We start from the raw sequence: 19,167 nt of genomic DNA, 5'->3' as shown, positions 1-19,167 counted from the left end.
TCTAAGGAGATGGTAGAAATCATGTCCAAAGAACGTTTTATAAGATTCTTATAGAGACAGCATTTTGAACTTTATACATATAAACAACAAAAATTATTTAGTTAGTCTTTGTTCCTATGAAGAAATTTTCAAAATAGGATTTAAATTATATGCTAATATATTTTTAAATGCCAACTGAACAAAAAAAATAAAATATGACAATCAGCAAAGTTTTCCCTAGATGATTGTCCCATTTATCTTCACCACCCCACACACACACTTTTCCCTGTTTTGAAGCCTAGAAAGGAAAAGGAAAATTAGTGTTGATTATTAAAAATTGTGAAATTCTCAAAATGTCCTTTAGAAGGTCTAAAGGATTGGGATGTAGAATTGTGATTGACACCAAGGCTAGCATGTGCAAGGCCCTGCGTTGAATCTTCAGCACTGAGAAAAGAGGAAGAAGAATAAGAATAAGAGGGGCGGGGAAGGTGGCTCACTGGTAAAGCGCTTGCCTTGCTTGCCTGAGGCCCTGAGTTCGATTCCTCAGCACCACATAAATAAAAAGAAAAAAGCTGGAAGTGGCGCTGTGGCTTAAGTGGTAGACTGGACCCAAGTAGAAGAAGAAGAAGAAGAAGAGGAGCAAGGAGGAAGAGAACGAGGGTAGGAGGAGAGAAGGAGGAGGGGTAGGAGAAGGAGAAGGGGGAGGAGAAGGAGGAAGAGCTAGAGAATCACATTTATCCACATTTTATTTAGTGAATAATTATGGCAAAATAAGAGGTTCAAGTTTCTTTTTGATCTTATTGTAGATCCTGCTTAGCCTCTGGATATACATTCCAAGTAGATACCTGAAATCAATGAAGTACTTTATAGAGTTAACCTTCAGTATCCAGAATTTCCACATTAGGTGTTCAACCAACCAGAAATTTTAAATATTCAGGAAAAATTGTTCGCCAAATATTCAATATAGCAACTATTTACATACTGTTACATATATGTTGGTTATATATATATATATATATATATATATATATACATATATATATATATAAAACATTGACATAATTTAAAGTGTAACTTACATTGTATGACATATTATCCTATTTCATATATGGGAATGGAGCCTATGCAGATTTTAGTATACTTAATCAGTTCTGAAAGCAGCCCTATAAATACCAAGATGACCATTTTATGCTTTTACCCAGACAAATATAGTTACAATAAATCTTAAGTTATAAATTAGGAACAGTAAGACAATTATAACAGAAACTAATAAAATAGAAGAATTGCAACAATACACTGTAAAAAAGTAATGTGAAATGGGTGTGAAAGTAATGTGAAATGGGTGTGGAAGTGCATACCTGTAATCCCAGGAAACAATATTGAGGAAGGAAAATAATGAGAGAGATCTACAGTGAGACATTACATCCACAAAACTCAAAAAAGGTATTGTGTTAATGTGAGAATTTTTTCCATTTAGTCTTTTCAGAGCACAGTTGAGCACAGGTAACTAACTACAGAAGGGGAAATTACAGTGAAGGGGACTACTGTATATTTAAGTGTTTTGTGAAGAGAAAAATGTATCCTATTTAAAGGTTCTTTTCTGAGAAGAAAAGCCATCACCATTCTTTTGCACTTTTCTGAAACTAAGATATTTCTCACCTCCCACTTAAGCACCTTCACACCTGGGTTGTGGAAAGGACAAGCTCTTCCAAACTAGCTTAGCTGTGCCATCAAGGCTTTCCATGGAACAAGTAAAAACATGTTTTATTTCTGAACAATCAAGCTTCCTGTAGCCTGTTTCAATCCTCCTTTTTTGCTCCCAGATGTCCAGAAGACCTTCGTATAAAGACATATTTTGTATTTTCAGGTGAGTGAGATAAATGACTTCCTTAGAAGAAAATGTGAATGTGAAGATTGAAATTGAGAAGGGAAATCAAACTCTTCCATCTTTTTTACTAAGTCCAGAAAAAAATGATATGTGCTTACATGCTGAGAGTAAACAACTTTTCCAGCTGTGCTAATGAATTTAATCTTTATGCTGAAGTGAAATGTGTCTGACATGTGTCCTGAACCCTAATTCCTTATTTTCTGAGAGCACCACCCCTTCAGGAATTCGGATTTGTGCTGTGAATATTTCCCTCCTATAAAATGTAGTTGCTTGGATATTTTGAATTTATGAAGCTGGATGAATTTGATATTATTCTCAGTTAAATTTTAAGCATGTAAATATGAATTGAACCTGATTAAATGAAGTTCTTTCTGCCCATTTTCTTCGGTACAGATTTCTCTGATGTAGGAAATCTATATTTTAAGTCATTCTGGATGCCTAACTAGGTCTGTATATGTGGATGAGTCAATATGAATTGCAGAATTCGCCACATTGATTTTGGAGGAAAGACTCACCGCTGGGAACTGGGCAATGATACAGAAGACAGTTGAGGCTGAAGCCATGAGCCCTCCTACCTGTGTTCAGCTCCCAATCTCTTCCCATGTGGTGGTTTCTTTTTCTATCCAAAAGGTTTCTGGAGCTTCATCTTATTCTGGCCTCCTAGTAGACAAACATGAGTGGAGTGAAAGTAAGCAAGGGAGATGTGTCAGCGGGATTTTTGGGGGGATCAGTGTGGGGCCTGGGCACTGCCCTCAGCTCTTCAGCTCAAGGATAGTGCTCTACCACTTGGGCCACAATGTCACTTCTGACTTTTTCTGTTTATGTGGTGCTGAGAAATCGAACCTAGGACCTCATGCATGCAACGCAAGCACTTTACCACTGAGCCACCTTCCCAGCCTGGGCAGAGGGATTTTATCTGAGGATCCATCACACTTGGAAGCTTCTGGCTGAAAACCTCAAAAAGACAAAGTGAAGAAACACCTAAGAGAAAAAGCAATATAAGAACACTAAAAACAGTTTCTTGGATAAGGAGACTCATGAATTGTTGTCACCTGAGGAGAAGCTGGTAGAAGAGAAAATATTCAGGAAGAATGAGAAGGGGGTGGGAGGGGAGTCAAGAGAAAGAGGCCTAGATTACCTAGAAATGGGACTTCAATGTGAGCTTCATTTTACTGTGGGAAACCAACCCCAATGACTCAATAGCTTACAACTTTGATTACTCTCTCTCATGCTACCAAGCCTCTTCCAGGTCCACTGACACTCAGCATGGTGTCCATTCTGGGATTCACTGACTGCTAGAGGTTCCCAGGGGAAGAAAAGAGTGAAACCCACAGGACTAAAACTCAGAAAAGACACGTGTCATCATTTCTTACATGTCATTTGTCAACGTAAGTTATACAACCAAGCCTGGTAGCAATGGGGATGGGAATATATATTGTGAACATTATAATACTATCTATTATTATTGTCATATAATAATCTAACTTCTATTATTTTTACCAGACGAAAAGAGACGGAATTTCTCCCTTTTTAGGAGTATGTGACAGGACATTCTGTAGAATGGTCTTCAATTGGGGGCTGTCTGAATCTTTTCGCCTAAGATTGTGGCTATGAAGTTTCAGGGAGGAGAATTACAGTGCAAAAGTATGCACTGGTATGGTGCAAACTGATATGGTGGCTCACAATTTTATTCCACGCCTGAGATCTGAGGATAGTGATTCGAAGCCAGCCTGGGCAGGAAAACCCATGAGACTCATCTCCAATTAACCAGAAATAGCTAGAATTGGAGCTGTGGCTCAAATGTTAGAGCAATAGCTTTGAGGGGTGGGGTGAGGGGAAGCTCTGAGACAGAAGCTTGGCACTGAGTTCAAATCCAGGATTGGAGGATGGGGGAAATGTGCTCTGAGTGCATGAAATCAAAGATGTATGTCAACATCACTATTGATGGTAACTTTGGGGTAGAGTTGATCAGTTTTATTCTGGAAATGATTTGTTCCACTCTTCTCTGTCTTGTATTCTTTAAAAGAAACAGTTATGCACTATCTGGCCCTAAGAGATGTGGATTGCACTGATGCACTGGTTACATTTTTTTCTACTTAAAAAATTATACTTATATATACACAATGGAATTCTATGCCTCCATCAGAAAGAATGACATTGCCCCATTTGTTAGGAAATGGAAAAACTTGGAAAAAATTATATTAAGTGGAGTAAGCTAGGCCCAAAGAAACATAGGCCCCATGGTTTCCCTTATTTGCAATATCTAGTATATGTATGAGTCAAGCGGAAAAGGTCAGATAATGTGATGTCAGGAAAATGAACCCTTAGATATGTATTTTAATGTTTTTTCTTTCATGCATGTGTTTCTAATGCATTTATAAGATTGTCTCTTTGTTGTTTTGTATGTCCCTCCCCCACAGTATAACCCCTGCTTTCTGTATATTTGATGTCAGTATAACTTGTGGAGGAGATGGGGAAAAACCAGTTTAGGGATACAGGTGGACCTGTTGCAACAATGAGAAGTACAAGTTGTCATGTCCAAAACGAGCTTTACAATGTCGGTGCGGGGGGGGGGGGGAAAGGGGGGAAGGAGAAGGAGTGGGATTGGGGGGAGAGGGGAGGCTGGGAAGGGATGTGAAATGTAAACAAAGGAGGAGGCTGCAATGCTTGGTAAGAAATGTACGCATTATTCTGCCCATGTAATTGTAACCCCTCTGTACAGTATGTTCACAAATAAAATTAAATTAAATTAAAAAAAAGATACCTTAGTAGTGAACAAAAGAGTACTAATTTTTTAATTTTTATTTTTTTATTGTGAGGAGCTTTAATTTAATATATCAGTTGGTGAGTACATCTTAAAGGATGTCACCAATTTGATCATTCTTCTTTATCTTTCCCAACCCCACCCCCTGAATTTACCTGGTTACATTTTCACACACATACATTATGCTTGGATTCGCCCAATGCACCAGTTTTGCAAAATTTCTTCATTGTACAGGCAAGGAAGATGAAGTTGAGGATTACAAGCCCAAGATAGTATAGCTATTAATTGGAACCAAGATTATTTTACTTACAAAATCTTCATCTTCACCTCAGGAAATCTAGAAGCATATATCTTTGTGTGTGTGCTGTTTCTTTGGCCTGTATGTTGTCCCTGAGCTGCTTTATTCAAGGTTAGAAATCTACCCCTTGAGCCACAGTACCACTTTCAGCTTTTTGGTGGTTAATTGGAGATAAGAATCTCATGGACTTTCTATCCTGGGCTCGCTTTGAACCACAATCTTCAGAACTCAGTCTCCTGAGTAGCTAGCATTGCTGGTGTGAGCCTCTGGCAGCTAGAAAAACATCTATTAGTTGTCCCATTTAAACATGGAAGCAGTAGGTTGATTGATACTGGTGATACGCAGATAATGATTCCTCTACTTGTTCCGCTCTGGTGTTATGACTAGTGTGATAATGCTCTTTCAGGTTTATATCACTGTGCAATCATTGTTCCATTGTGTTCAGTAACAGTTTTTCAGGGCAGGAGAACTGTGAGGGGAGAATATGGGATGAAAATTTTGTCTTACTTTTTGTGGCCTGGAAATAGCTTCTTAGAATGTTTGAAAGAGGAAATAAGATGCCATATCGTCCGAATAAAGGAAAAGACACACACCTGCCCTAGAAGAAGTGCCACAGAAGGACAAATGGGAAAACTCATCCAGGCTCAGAGCAAAGCAATAGGATGGGTTGTTCAGGAGCATGAAAATTTGTGAAGATTTTTTTTACCATGGAGAGATCACTCAATGTTTTAATTTACAATATATTCCAGGACTCATATCTGTTTAAGTCTGTTTCCTCTGAAGCATGTTTGATAATGACAGAAAGGAGAATGTAACAATGGCACGTGGTTATGTTTTGTGAATGAGATTTCAACTCTCTCCCCAAATAAGTTAGGGTTGTAATGAATGACTTGGATTTCCTGAGAGAAATTCATGTTTAATTCCTTGTTTCTATTAAGGTTATCAAATGAATAACTTTAAATTTGCAAGATGTTATTATAACAAATATGAAATAATGTTTTTTATGTTATTAAGAGCCACCCAGTTTCCTTTCAGATAGAAAAGATTTGGCCGAATTCCAACTAACGTCTTTACATCTCAGCTCCTCAGGATTGCAGGCATCAGTCACCTCTCCTGGCTGAGACAAACATTTTTCGTAAGGAAAATCACTATGATATACATCATGAGGCATGGAGAATGTAGACTAAAAAGGAATATTTTGAAAACATTAACAAAGCTGAAGTTATCACAAACTTGCCGGCATCAGTGAGGATAACAATGAGAAAGAAGTTCCAGAGGCAGAGAATTGCAGAATAAAGATAAGTGAGTGAATATCTCTTTGTTAGCAGAGCTACTGAAGATTTCTTTTTAGAAAAATTAGGCTTCATATAGTGGTGCATGCTTATAATTCTAACTACTTATGACTTAGACTCTGGAAGGTATCGGAGGCTTGCTCTTGGTATGGTGAAAATATCAACACCTAAAACAAACGTGACACATGTTGATAAGAGAGGCAGAAGAAGGAGGAGCACAATTTGAGGCAGAAATGGGTCTTTGTGTGTATGTGGATGGTAATTAAGTCATGGAAGCTAGCCTTCATGACTGGGATTTAAGTAAACAAAACCAAATAGATTTCACTTCTGATCTTTAGTGCAGTGTATCACTCAGAAAAAAAAAAAAATCCTGACTCTGCTGGCATTGCAATCTTGGACCTCCAGGCTTCAGAGTGCAGAAGTAAATTTGTTGTTTATAACCAATTCAGTGTCTGGTAATTTGCCATCATAGGTCAAAAGGACTAACAGTAAGGTAGTTGACAAGGACTGTTGTGGTTTCTCTTTTTTTCCTTTTTCCTTTTCTCTTTTTGTTGGTTGTGGGGCCTGAACTTTGGGCCTGGGCGCTGTCCCTCAGCTCTTCAACTGTAGACTAGTGCTCTACCACTTGACCCTCAGCCCCACTTCTGGCTTTTTCTGCCTATGTGGTGCTGAGGAATCGAACCCAGGGCTTCATGCATACAAGGCAAGCACTCTACCACTGAGCCACCGTCCCAGCCCCAGTTTCTCTATTTTAATTTTGCATCTTTCTGGAGTCCTTCTGATATTGAAAAATGCCAAGGCTCCATAGAGAAAAGTTTTAAAATTGCCCTGTTGTCCATCTCTGACTTCATAAATTTTGGTATGTAAGGAATTACATCAAGTACCCGAGAGACCTAAGACAGCACACTTCATCGCCTTCTGCTTTGCTCATCAGCACCTGGTGCAAATATGCACTATTTAAACAAGTCAACTATAAGTTATAATAAATTTAAAAATGCATAGCCAGAAAACACTTTAGGAATACTCTTGCACTGTAGTCTCATTGGCTCCCATGTCCAAAACAGGAAATGGAGGTTTAAATAGAAGTAAGGAATTTACTCAATGTTGCAAATCTGGTATATGGGTACATTTAAACTCAGACTAATCTATATCCATACTTAGGCTAACATACCATGTATATTTATTTTTCTGCAGAAATAAAAGGCTCATAGACCATTTTTCAAGTTCTAGACTCATATGCGCTCTCATGATATCTCTGTCCTGGGTTTTTACTGGTGCCCCCAAGTCATATGAGCTGAAGTTGATACATCTGTATCCACGCAAATAAAAATGGCTGGGATTTGGGCAACTGAAACTTGAGCTAGAGTGCCACTTCCGTGAACTGTTAAAATCTCCTATGCAGTAATAACGTGTAATCAACAGTATGCAATCATGGGCTAGAGAATAAAACATCTATGATGGTGCTAGGTCCACCTCACAAATCTTTCTTGGTCTCTTTCTTCCTTCCTTTTTAGTGCTGGGGATTGAACCCAGGGCCATATACATATTAAGAAAGTGCCATAACACCAAGCTATATGGCCATTTCAATCTCTCCAATTTCACTTTCCAATTTACTGCTACTTAGTTCCTGATACTTTACATTCCTTGGTCATAATATTTGGAGATTACTGAATTCGTAAGCTTTTCATCATTTTACAGAATATTTGTTTTCTCCCTTCCTATGTATCATGACATTGTGCAAGAAAGATTTTCTTGAATTCCCCAGCCAGAGTTCATGGCTCATCATCAGGTTCTATTTTACCATGTATGTCATTATATTACTATATTTATAATAAGAACTCACTTAAATAATTGTTTTTCTTCAGACTATTGGTAGACCCATGTTCAATCCTAGCTTTATATAAACAGGAGTAAAATTTTTCTTGTCTTATTTTCCTCTTTTTGACTTGGTACAAATTTTCTCGATTTTGTAAAACTGTTCTTTATTCATGAATATTTTTTCAGGACATTTCTGTGTGTTGTATATAATACAATTAAGAGATTTCAAGCCAAAGAAGACAACTCAGAATTCTAGAGGTTAATGTCTGTAATCTGTGTTCCTGTGCACTTGACAATGCATTTGGCATCTCAGTGTTACAACAATAGAAAACTATATTGAAAGTTGCTTTCTTTTTGGTTTCCCATTTTGAGCCATATGAAGCATTTAAGGTATATAGCAAATTAACCATGGGAGTATGAGCTGGAAATCTTTTAAAAAATATTTTTTATTGTAAAGATTTTGTATAGAGGGGTTATAGGGTTACAGTTACAGTAAGGTAATGAGTACATTTCCTGTCGAGCATTGTTACCCCCACCTTTGTTTTCCCACTACATTTCCTTTCCTCTGTACTTTCCCAACTCCTCCTTCCCCTACCCCAAAGTTGTGAAGTTCATTTTCAACATAGTGTATTGCACATCTCATTGTTACATTTGGTCAACCTGTATACTTGTTTCAGCATTTTGTTATTTCCCTTCCCCTCCCCACATTAGAAAAATGTATATACAAGATGCAGGGAATGGGAATCAAATACAGTGACAACAGAGGATATATGTGCTGGTAATCTTTAGCCTTCAAATTCTAAAAGAAAATTAAGCAATAAATGATAAAACTTGTTCATAAGGGTACTCTTAGGCTTCCAATTCATGCGCTGATTCTTCCATCAAAATAAAATCTTGTTAGAATCAAGTTCTGATCCAAGCTGTAATGGAAATACCCATGGAAATGATGACATTATGTTGGTATTAGTGAAATATGCCTTCCTATTAATGAAACACAATGGAAAAGGTTTGTACAAAAACTGGATGATAGCAAGAGGGATTTTAGACAAAGGCATTGTAGTGGGTAAGGTGTGTAAAAGTTACAAAACTGGAACTGCATGCTGGGGAAAAGAATAACTTCACAGGGAGGAGTAACTTACTGTTTCAGATGAGCCAAGTTAAGATGGATCATTTTCTTAGAAGAATGTTTGTATTTGGTTCTTTCTAACAACTAGCAGATGCTAATCTATTTATTAAAAATAGATACTAGAATGAAAAAGCCAAAAGTACTTTGATGATCCATTTAAATATATTGGAGACAACAAAGATTTTCAGTGATAAAAACAGTTCAATTAATTATGGAATTTATTAGCACTGGAGTCTCATGTACTCATTATAAGTAATATTCTTAGAACAGTATGAAATTTCTAAGGATGTTATTGGATAGGAAATATATGCATGATATAATGCGATGAAAAGTCAAATTATAAAGTAGGCTGACACCTGCAATCCTACTGAAAAGGATGAGATTTGAGGATCATGGTTCAAAGCCAGCCCCCATTTAACCACCAAAATGCCAGAAATGAGCTGTGGCTAGAGTTGAGGAAAAAGAAAAGCTGAGAACAATGTGCAGGCCCTGGATTCAAACTCAAGGTTTGGCAATAAACAAATAGCAATCAAAGAAATATATGACCCTAAATTGTAGGAAAATATGTATAGACATATATGAATGCAGAGGGGTCTAACTGTGGTGTTCCAGTGTTTACCTCGTGAAGCTCCAAGATGAGAACAGTACAAATATTTACAATATGTTGGAAATGATCTGTACAACTTGGGGGGAATTGAGAAAGTGAGGGAAAGAAGAAGAAAAATGAGGGAGGGAGTAACAAGGTAGATAAGAAATGTTATCACTACCGTACTTATGTAACTGGAACCCCTCTGTACATCACCTTGACAATAACACTAAAATAAAAAATAGAAACAAAATCTTTTATTTATGTTATTATATTTGAAAGTATATTTTAAGAGTTATATTCATGTTTTAAATTTCTAGTGCATTGCCCCACTCTACTGGATTATACTGGAATATGGGGGGAATTACTTACACCTTAGTCCACGAGTAAGGACCCCAATAAGAATTCTAAAAAGAAGCGTCAAAATGGACCAAAGGGTCCTACCCATAATACTTTGCTTCTACAGCAAATCACACAACCTCCAAAATCCACATTATTTAATCATTTAAAGGCAAATGATGAACCAGCATCTCCATTTGTAGATATACATACTTGTGACAAGGATGGAAAAGGCACCAAGAACCACAGTGAATGATGCACAATTTAAAGGAAGATTCCATAGATAAAGGAATGTGTCCCACACATTTCCAACTGTAAATCTGGGAAAGTCAGTCATCTTTGTCATACTAATAAAAACCACAAAAAAGCTAACTGTGAGATTCAAAAAGATTGCATGAGAACAGGTGTTCATTGTGACAGCACAGCAGCTTCAGTGCAAATTACTATCTCTTTCTTTGCTTGTCTTATTCCCAACTCATTCTTGAATTCTGAAGGTGAGATTCTGGAGAGCCAGTTCTCTTTGCTCCAGTAATTAATTGGAGATATAATTTCTTCACATAGTTCTTGTATTCTCACTGTTTATTAAGCTTACTGAGTACTAATGGGATTATAAAACACAAGGAGGTCTTAACTTTTCCACTATTTTTTTAAATGTCTGCTGTAAGAAAAACAAAGCTAACGAAAGCAAAAACTCAGAAGCCATATAAAGATATTTGTGGTGTATTGGTACCAGGAGAAATTGAAACGTCACATATAAATACCAAATGACATTTACAAAGCACAAATACTAATCCTTCTGTGAGCTAATATGATAATTATACATGTATATTTTCCAACAAAATTACCATTGAGAATACCACAGCCAATTTCAATCACAGAAGCAAAGCTGCAAAGAATTGCTAAAATTTCCACCTATTCTTTCCTACAGTTGAGAGTGTTGATTCTGCTGACATTGACTATTTGATCCTCTTCCTCTTCACAAATAAGTGTGCCTATGTAGAACAATTTATATCTGTATCTTAACTTCATGGGTGTCTAGCCTTTCTGGTCTGATCTTCAGTCTTAGTACCATCTATGTAGCATATGTAGTTTATAAACATGAACCATCCCTTAACAAGCAGAAACATGCTCTAAAACAGTTGAAACGGAAACATCTGTGATAATGGAAATATTCTATATATGCATTGTCTAACACACCACCCACTGGCTATATGCGGCTAATGAATCTCAAATGTGAATAGTGTCTGAGTCATTAATCTTTCCAATTTCAGTTAAATGAAATTTTAAATAATAAGATTCATCTACTCACTCTTAACTGAACAGCTCAGTTTCCAAATAAGGAAGCTGAAGTTCTCACAAAGATGTTAATAAGTATGAAGTCTTGACTTTAAACATGACAAATTCTTACTCTAGCACACACTTAAATTCCTAGCGGTACTGGAGGATTGAACCCAAAACCCTATACTTGTGAAACAGCATCTCTACTAGTGCCATACCTGGAGATTGTAATTGGATTGCCTATTTTGAGGTAATATCACTATGCCTGGGACTGATTGGACTGTGGTCCTCCTAACACAGGCAAGAAAACATTGCACCCAGCAAATGGTTAGAGTTTCTGAAACTTCTTTTTATTGTCTGGGCTTGCCTGGCACTGGAATTCTCTAATCTTTGTTTCCCAAGTAGATAAGATTAAAGGTTTGAGCCACTTTATCATGTAAAGGTATATGATTTCAAAATATCATGATATTGCCTGTATTTGTGCTTAACATATAGATCTAACCTTAATTTTCACCCTCTTTTGTTTAGTACTCTGAGTAGAAAACATTGGCTTTCTTGATATACATGGCTTTGTTTTAGATGGAATCCCATAAAAATTAAAAAAAAAATCTCCCAAAATTTTATGACAAAAATCATGGAAAAGAAGGCTTCAGGTTGGAAAACAACAACAACACCGATCCTTAATTTATAAATGCAATATATTTATACTGTTAGTCAATGCTTTCTTAAGTATGAAAAGAGAAGAAATGCAGAAATGTGAAACATTTGTATATATACCACAGTTGCTTTATTAGTCTGTACTTGAACAAAACTTTGATTTATATATTGGCTGTTGTTGTGAATAAAGTGAATAACAATGAACTACAGATATATTTAAGAGTTATGGAGAGAGAAATAATCACATTATTGGTGGGTAAGATGATACATTAACTTAGCATTTCTTTTTTTTGTCGGTTGTGGGGCTTGAACTCAGGGCCTGGGCGTTGTCCCTAGGCGCTTCAGCTCAAGGCTAGCGATCTAGCCCTTGAACTACAGCACCACTTCCAGTTTTCTGGTTTTCATTGGAGAGGAGTTTCACAGACTTTTCTGCCTGGGCTGGCTTTGAACCTGATCCTCAGATATCAGCCTCTTTAGAAAACTGCATACTACTTTCTACAACGAGAATACTAACCTGTATTTTGACCAAGAGTGTAGAAAAATTCCTTTTCTCCACACTCTCATCATTATTATCTTTTATAATAACGGGCAAGTTTTACTATCTGCAGCATGCCCCAGACTGGCCTTAGACTTAAATCCAACCTCCTAAGTGCTTGGAATTACAAGCCTTTACCACAACACCTGGTTCCTTTGATTTTTTTGATAAGAGTTATAATAGTAATGAAGTAGTATCATAGTAATTTTGAATTACATTTCCCTAATGACTTCTGGTCTCAAAGCATTAAGCCAGCATAGAAGTTGTATTAAGTACAACTTTGTTAACCCACTGTCTATCTTCAGGGATTTAAGGAAAACATGTCTATTCAGAACTTTTGTCCATTTTAAATCAAGTTTTTTGTTAATCTCATCTGTATTCTTCTATGCAAAATCAATAAATAATCCAAGGTAGTAGAAAGGAAAAAAATTAAGCAACTCAACATTTTTCAATTATCAATAACATGATATTGCTTAAATCATTTTCTCTTTACGCTTGAGAATATATAATTCCATTTAGTTAGACCTTTTACAAGGCCATATGTGTTTTATTTATTTTACCTTGATTATTCTTTCCAAAGTGTACGTGTCTAATTTCCCTTGGCTTCTTTCAATCTCAAGTAGTTCAGATTTGGACTGAAGAATAAATTGAAGGAAACAAAAAAAAAATACAGTTCCTCTCATCTGATGATGTCTCTACAAGAATGAGGAAAGAGTTCATCCTTCTAAGGACCTATGATAGGATATCAAAAAGAGAATTCATTCCTCTAGGTCTTCCTTATGATGTAAAACACAATATATTGCTCAGATACTTTTGTTTTATCAGTTTTTCACATTTACATATGGATTTCACCTCAGTTTACAACCTTCATTCATTATTCTGTCCCTGATATTTTTACAATACCAAGAAATACGATAACCAGTTTGATTTACAGCATGCGAAGTTATCCACCTGGCTTCCTTGGAAGCAGAGCATGGTCAATACATAACGTTACTTCTGGTTGCTCACTACATGTAATAGTTTTCGTAATGTTTATCGCATTCTATTTAATATTTTAAAAAACGTGCTGACTAAACTCAAAGCTCATTCATAGAAGTTTAGGTTAAATATTTCACAAGTTTTATTTCCCTTAATTCTTAAGATAACATTTGCTATAATCCTAATGTTATTACCATTTTAGTGTTGAGAAAAATTGCAACTAAGGGCACTAAGTGCATGGCCCAAAGACACACAGTGAGAAAGGAAATGAGTCAACGTTTCCTTTTGAAAAAGTACTAAAACTTACTATCTTTTAAGAATCCCAAAATGAAAAAAAAAATTCACATACAATCAACAAAAATGCTTTAAAAGTAGGAGATAATAAAACAGGCCCCCATGAAGTAAATTTTCTTCTATTTTTAAAATTATTCTGAAAGCCTTGTGGTGGTTGGTCACACCTGTAATCGTGTCTACTGGGAATATCTACTCAGGAGCTGGATATCTGTTGATAATTTGGAAGCCATCAGGGCAAAATAAATTCATCAGATTATTTTTCAAAAATTTTAATTAACTAGCATAGGGCCAGGAATAGAGATGTAGCTCATAGAGTAGCTCACCAATCTAGAGAGGAAAGGCCTAGCAAGACCTTGAAGCCTTGATTTCATATTCTGAGCACGCCAAGTGGCTGTGTGCCCACTCACACACACACATACATTTATTCAAAATACTTTCATATCACTGTTTTGCAATGCTTTCTTTGTTCAAGATATTAAATGAATAAAATAAAGGAAATAAACTCTTCCTTCTCAGAACATTTTTATACATTTTTATTGTAAAAATACTGTATAGTGGGGTCACATTTACATGAGCTATGTAATGAGTACATTTCTGAACAAGCATTGTTACCTCCTCCTTTATTTTCCCCCTACCTCCCTTCCCTCCTACCTCCACAAGTATACTCCCCTCCCCCCTTATAGTGTCTTGTGCATCTCATTGTTACAATGGGTCAAGCATTTTGTTTTTTTCCTTCCCCTTCCCAAATTAGAGGAGCATATATACAAGATGTAGCAGCATCAACTACAGTGAAAACAGGTGTTATAGTTTGGGGGAGGAACCTTTAAAGAAACACAAAAAATCACATTGCACATTATGTTAGAAACAATATCAAGAAAGAAATAACCACTTTTGTCCCTATCTTGAGGTTCATTTCCGTTAATATTATCTTATCTGGTCAAATGGACATAGCTTTTGAACATTTCTGTTTATCCCAGATATATATTAGTTATTGAAAATTAGGGAAACAATGGGATGTATCTTTCTTTGGGCAGGACATACTAATATTTTATCTGCTACATTGTTGTATTAGTTTATTCAAACACACACAAATATACACATACAAACACACAGAGATACGTATGTGTAGTATGAAGAACCAGTCAGTCTGCAAGACAATATTTTAATAGGAATTCCATAAAATATTTAATCTGATGAGATCTGATTAAAATTTGTAGAAATACCTAGTTGTCCAGTCTGTTCATATCTCTTCAATCTAATATTCGAATGCCTATCTACAGAAATAAGACAAGATGCAAACATAAAGGGAATCCAAATAGGGAAGGAAGAAATAAAACTCTCCCTCTTTGCAGATGACATGATCTTGTATTTAAAGAATCCCATAGACTCCACTCCCAAATTACTCAAGCTGATTCAAAACTTTGGCAAAGTAGCAGGGTATAAAATTACCCCCCCAGAATCAATGGCTTTTCTGTATGCCAACAATGAGAAAAGTGTGACTGAAATTAGGAAAGCAACTCCATTTGTAACAACCCCACAAAAAATAAAATACCTAGGAATTAACTTAACCAAAGAAGTGAAGGACCTCTATGATGAAAACTTTAAAAACTTGAAAAAGGAAATCAAAAGAGAACTTAGAAAATGGCAAAAACTCCCATGATCCTGGATTGGAAAGATTAACATCGTGAAAATTACAATACTTCCCAAGGCTATTTATAAATTCAATGTGATACCTATCAAAATTCCAACCTCATTCTTCAAGGAAATAGAAGAGGCAATCCAAAAATTCATATGGAACAATAAAAGACCCCGAATAGCAAAAATGCTCCTCAACGGAAAGAACACTGCTGGAGGAATATCAGTACCAAATTTCAAACTCTACTATAAAGCCATAGTAATCAAAGCATCTTGGTACTGGCACAAGAATAGACCTCAGGACCAATGGAATAGAATTGAAAACCCAGAAATGAACGTACAGACCTGTAGCTATCTAATCTTCGATAAGGGAGCTAAAAAACTGGAATGGAAGAAAGACATCCTCTTCAGTAAATAGTGCTGGCAAAATTGGTTAATTACATATAGAAACCTAAAGCTAGATCCTTATATATCACCCCGCACCAGAATCAACTCCAAATGGATCAAAGACGTCGGAGTCAAAGCAGACACTCTGAAAACATTACAGGATGGAATAGGAGAAACCCTAGGTCTCCTGGGCGCAGGCCGAAATTTTCTGAATAGAAACCCGGAAACACAACAAATCAAAGAAAGATTGGACGAATGGAATTGCATGAAGTTGCAGAGCTTCTACATGACAAAAGTCATAGGTAGCAAGATCAATAAAAAGCCCACGGATTTGGAGTTCTTCACAAGCCATACAACGGACAACGGTCTCATATCTAAAATATACTTGGAACTCAAAACATTAAATCCCCCAACAACAAATCCTGAAAGAAACAACTGCCCAATAAATAAGTGGGCTAAAGACTTAAAGAGAAACTTCTCTGAAGAAGAAAGAAGGATGGCCAATAGACACATGAAGAAATGCTCAACATCCCTAACCATAAAAGTAACGCAAATCAAAACAACATTAAGATACCACCTCACTCCAGTTAGAATGGCAAAAATCAAGAACTCTAATAACAACAGATGCTGAAGGGGATGTGGACAGAAGGGAACCTTACTGCATCGTTGGTGGGAGTGTAAACTTGTTCAACCACTTTGGAAAGCAGTATGGAGATTCCTCAAAAGACTTCACATAGAGCTCCCCTATGACTCAGCAATCCCACTTTGGGGCATTTACCCAAATGTTTACAAACAAGACCAAACTAAAGCTACCAGCATGACTATGTTTATTGCAGCATTATTTACTATAAATAAGATATGGAACCAATCCAGATGCCCCTCAGTAGATGAATGGATCAAGAAAATGTGGTATATATACACAATGGAATTCTATGCCTCCATCAGAAAGAATGACATTGCCCCATTTGTTAGGAAATAGAAAGACTTGGAAAAAAAATATATTAAGTGAAGTAAGCCAAGCCCAAAGAAACACAGGTCCCATGCTTTCCCTTATGAACAATATCTAGTATATGTATGAGTCAAGCAGAAAAGGTCAGATAAGGTGATGTTAGGAAAATGAACCCTTAGATATGTATTTAAATGTTTTTTTTCTTTCATGCTTTTGTTTCTAATGCATTTATATGATTGTTTGTTGCTTTGTATGTCCCTCCTCCACTGTATAACCCCTGCTTTCACTGTATTTGATGTCGGTATAATTTGTGGAGGGGAAGGGGAAAAACAATTCGTTTAAATAAGGATACAGGTGGACCCGTTGCAAGTTGAGAAGTACAAGTTGTCATGTCGAAAACGAAATTTACAACTTTGGTGGGGGGATGGGGGGAAGATTAGGTTTGAGGGGAGGCTTGGAAGGGATGAGAAGGGGAAACAAAGGAGGAGGCTACAATGCTTGATAAGAAATGTACTCATTATCTTGCCCATGTAATTATACCCCTCTGTACAGTTTTTTCACAATAAAAAATAAAAATTGAAAAAAATATATTCTAAATTATTGCTATTTTACTGCACCTATCCTGCAACCAGTTTGATATAGTTTAATAATTGTCAGGCTAAATTTCTCTATATTCTACTGGAGATTTACTAATTCATACATGCAGGTATATGCGTATGTATATATATATATGTATATATATATATATATATATATATATATGTAGCTATATATTTACATATATATGTTCCAATGTTGATCCTCAGACTGGAATCTTTGCTTTGTTTTGGTGTTTCGTAGTTGAGCCTGGTCTGCTCAGTCTGTCAGACTGTAAACTTTGCTTTGTTTTGGTATTCAGTAGTTGAGCCCGGTCTGCTCATCCTGTGACAATATCTGTGCTTAATCTCATCATTCCTCTATTTACCACACCATCAGCCTTCTAAAATCATTTCATTTCCTGGAGAATATTACCAATCAGTCCAGCCAATATCCACCCAGAGGGCTTTAATAAAGCAAGCTTTAAGGAAGGAAGATAACATGAAGTGACAACTACAGAATTTCTAAGGAGAACTAGAAGTTTATCAAAATTATGTCTGACATCTTTCACATTTCTGTCTTCCTTCTCATAGTTAAGAAAACTTTGACCAACACTATAAATATATAGCATTTATAACTTAAGGATCAATGCTTTTTTTCCAACCTGAAGCCTTCTTTTCTATACTCGTTTTACAAGTTCTAATAAAACCTTTACCTCTTTTGCTAGTTTTTGAAAGTATAACCATAACTTCCATCCCAAATCAAATAATTTCCTATTAGAGATTTTCTTCTATCTATTAAGTAATATGTTTTATGTTGGATACTGTCCTACTGAAGTCATATTAAAGATAGAAAACCCATTGTCTTAGAATGTGACTGCATTTGGAAACAGAATCACAAAGGGAGCATTTAAGTTGAAGTCTCTTCCAAGAGAAGCAGAATGCCTTGAACATGCCAAGGAAAGTGGACTCAGAAGTCAATTCTGATCTTGGAATTCTATTTCCACCAACTCAGAGGAAATATATTTACAGTATTAACGCTACCCAATCCGTGGTAGTTTACTATTACATTTTCTAACAAACAAGTGGAATCTATAAGACATGAAAGTCATTGACTCTTTCTGTCCATGACTCATCTCTGTAATCCTAATGATTAAAAAGGATGAGACTTGGGGAATAATGGTTTTCAGGCTGGTAGGAAAGTTCATGAGGTTCTATCTCCAATTAACTACGAAAATTTCTGGGCTGGAGACATAGTTCATACGGTAGATTGACTACTGTTAGCAAACGAACTGAGAGCATGAGGTATGTTCAAGCCCCACACTGGGAAAAAAAATCCTTAGAAGAATAGTATGAGAAACAAAAGTTATGAATAGGAAAGCAGAAACAAAAGAAAAAAGCTTATTGATATAGACAAAGCTTCCCAATGTGAAATATGGCACAAATTGTAATATTTAGGGTTTTCCTTCCTTTGCAGTAGAAGTAAATGGTATTTCTACTTGAAGAAACTGAAGTATAAAACTGTATGCAGTAAATAATGACATTACTTTTATGTTTCCATAATTTAACTTGTTTTCCTACAAAGATATCGAATAGTGTAGCTATGGAAAATCAATACATATTGCCTTTTCATATAGGATTACATAGCCTTGCAATTGTCTAAAATTGATCTGCACTAAAATCATTGTCATTGATATCCTTCTGAATATTCCAACGTTTATAGTTTCAGCTAACCTTCCACAATACTCACACCCTAAATATAATTTTTAATTCATGCAATCTTAGCAAC

This window comes from Dipodomys spectabilis, unplaced genomic scaffold, assembly GCF_019054845.1.
Source record: "Dipodomys spectabilis isolate Male_0828 unplaced genomic scaffold, ASM1905484v1 ptg000524l, whole genome shotgun sequence".
NCBI classification, from domain to species: Eukaryota; Metazoa; Chordata; class Mammalia; order Rodentia; family Heteromyidae; genus Dipodomys; species Dipodomys spectabilis.
Note: the sequence above shows the minus strand (reverse complement) of the source record.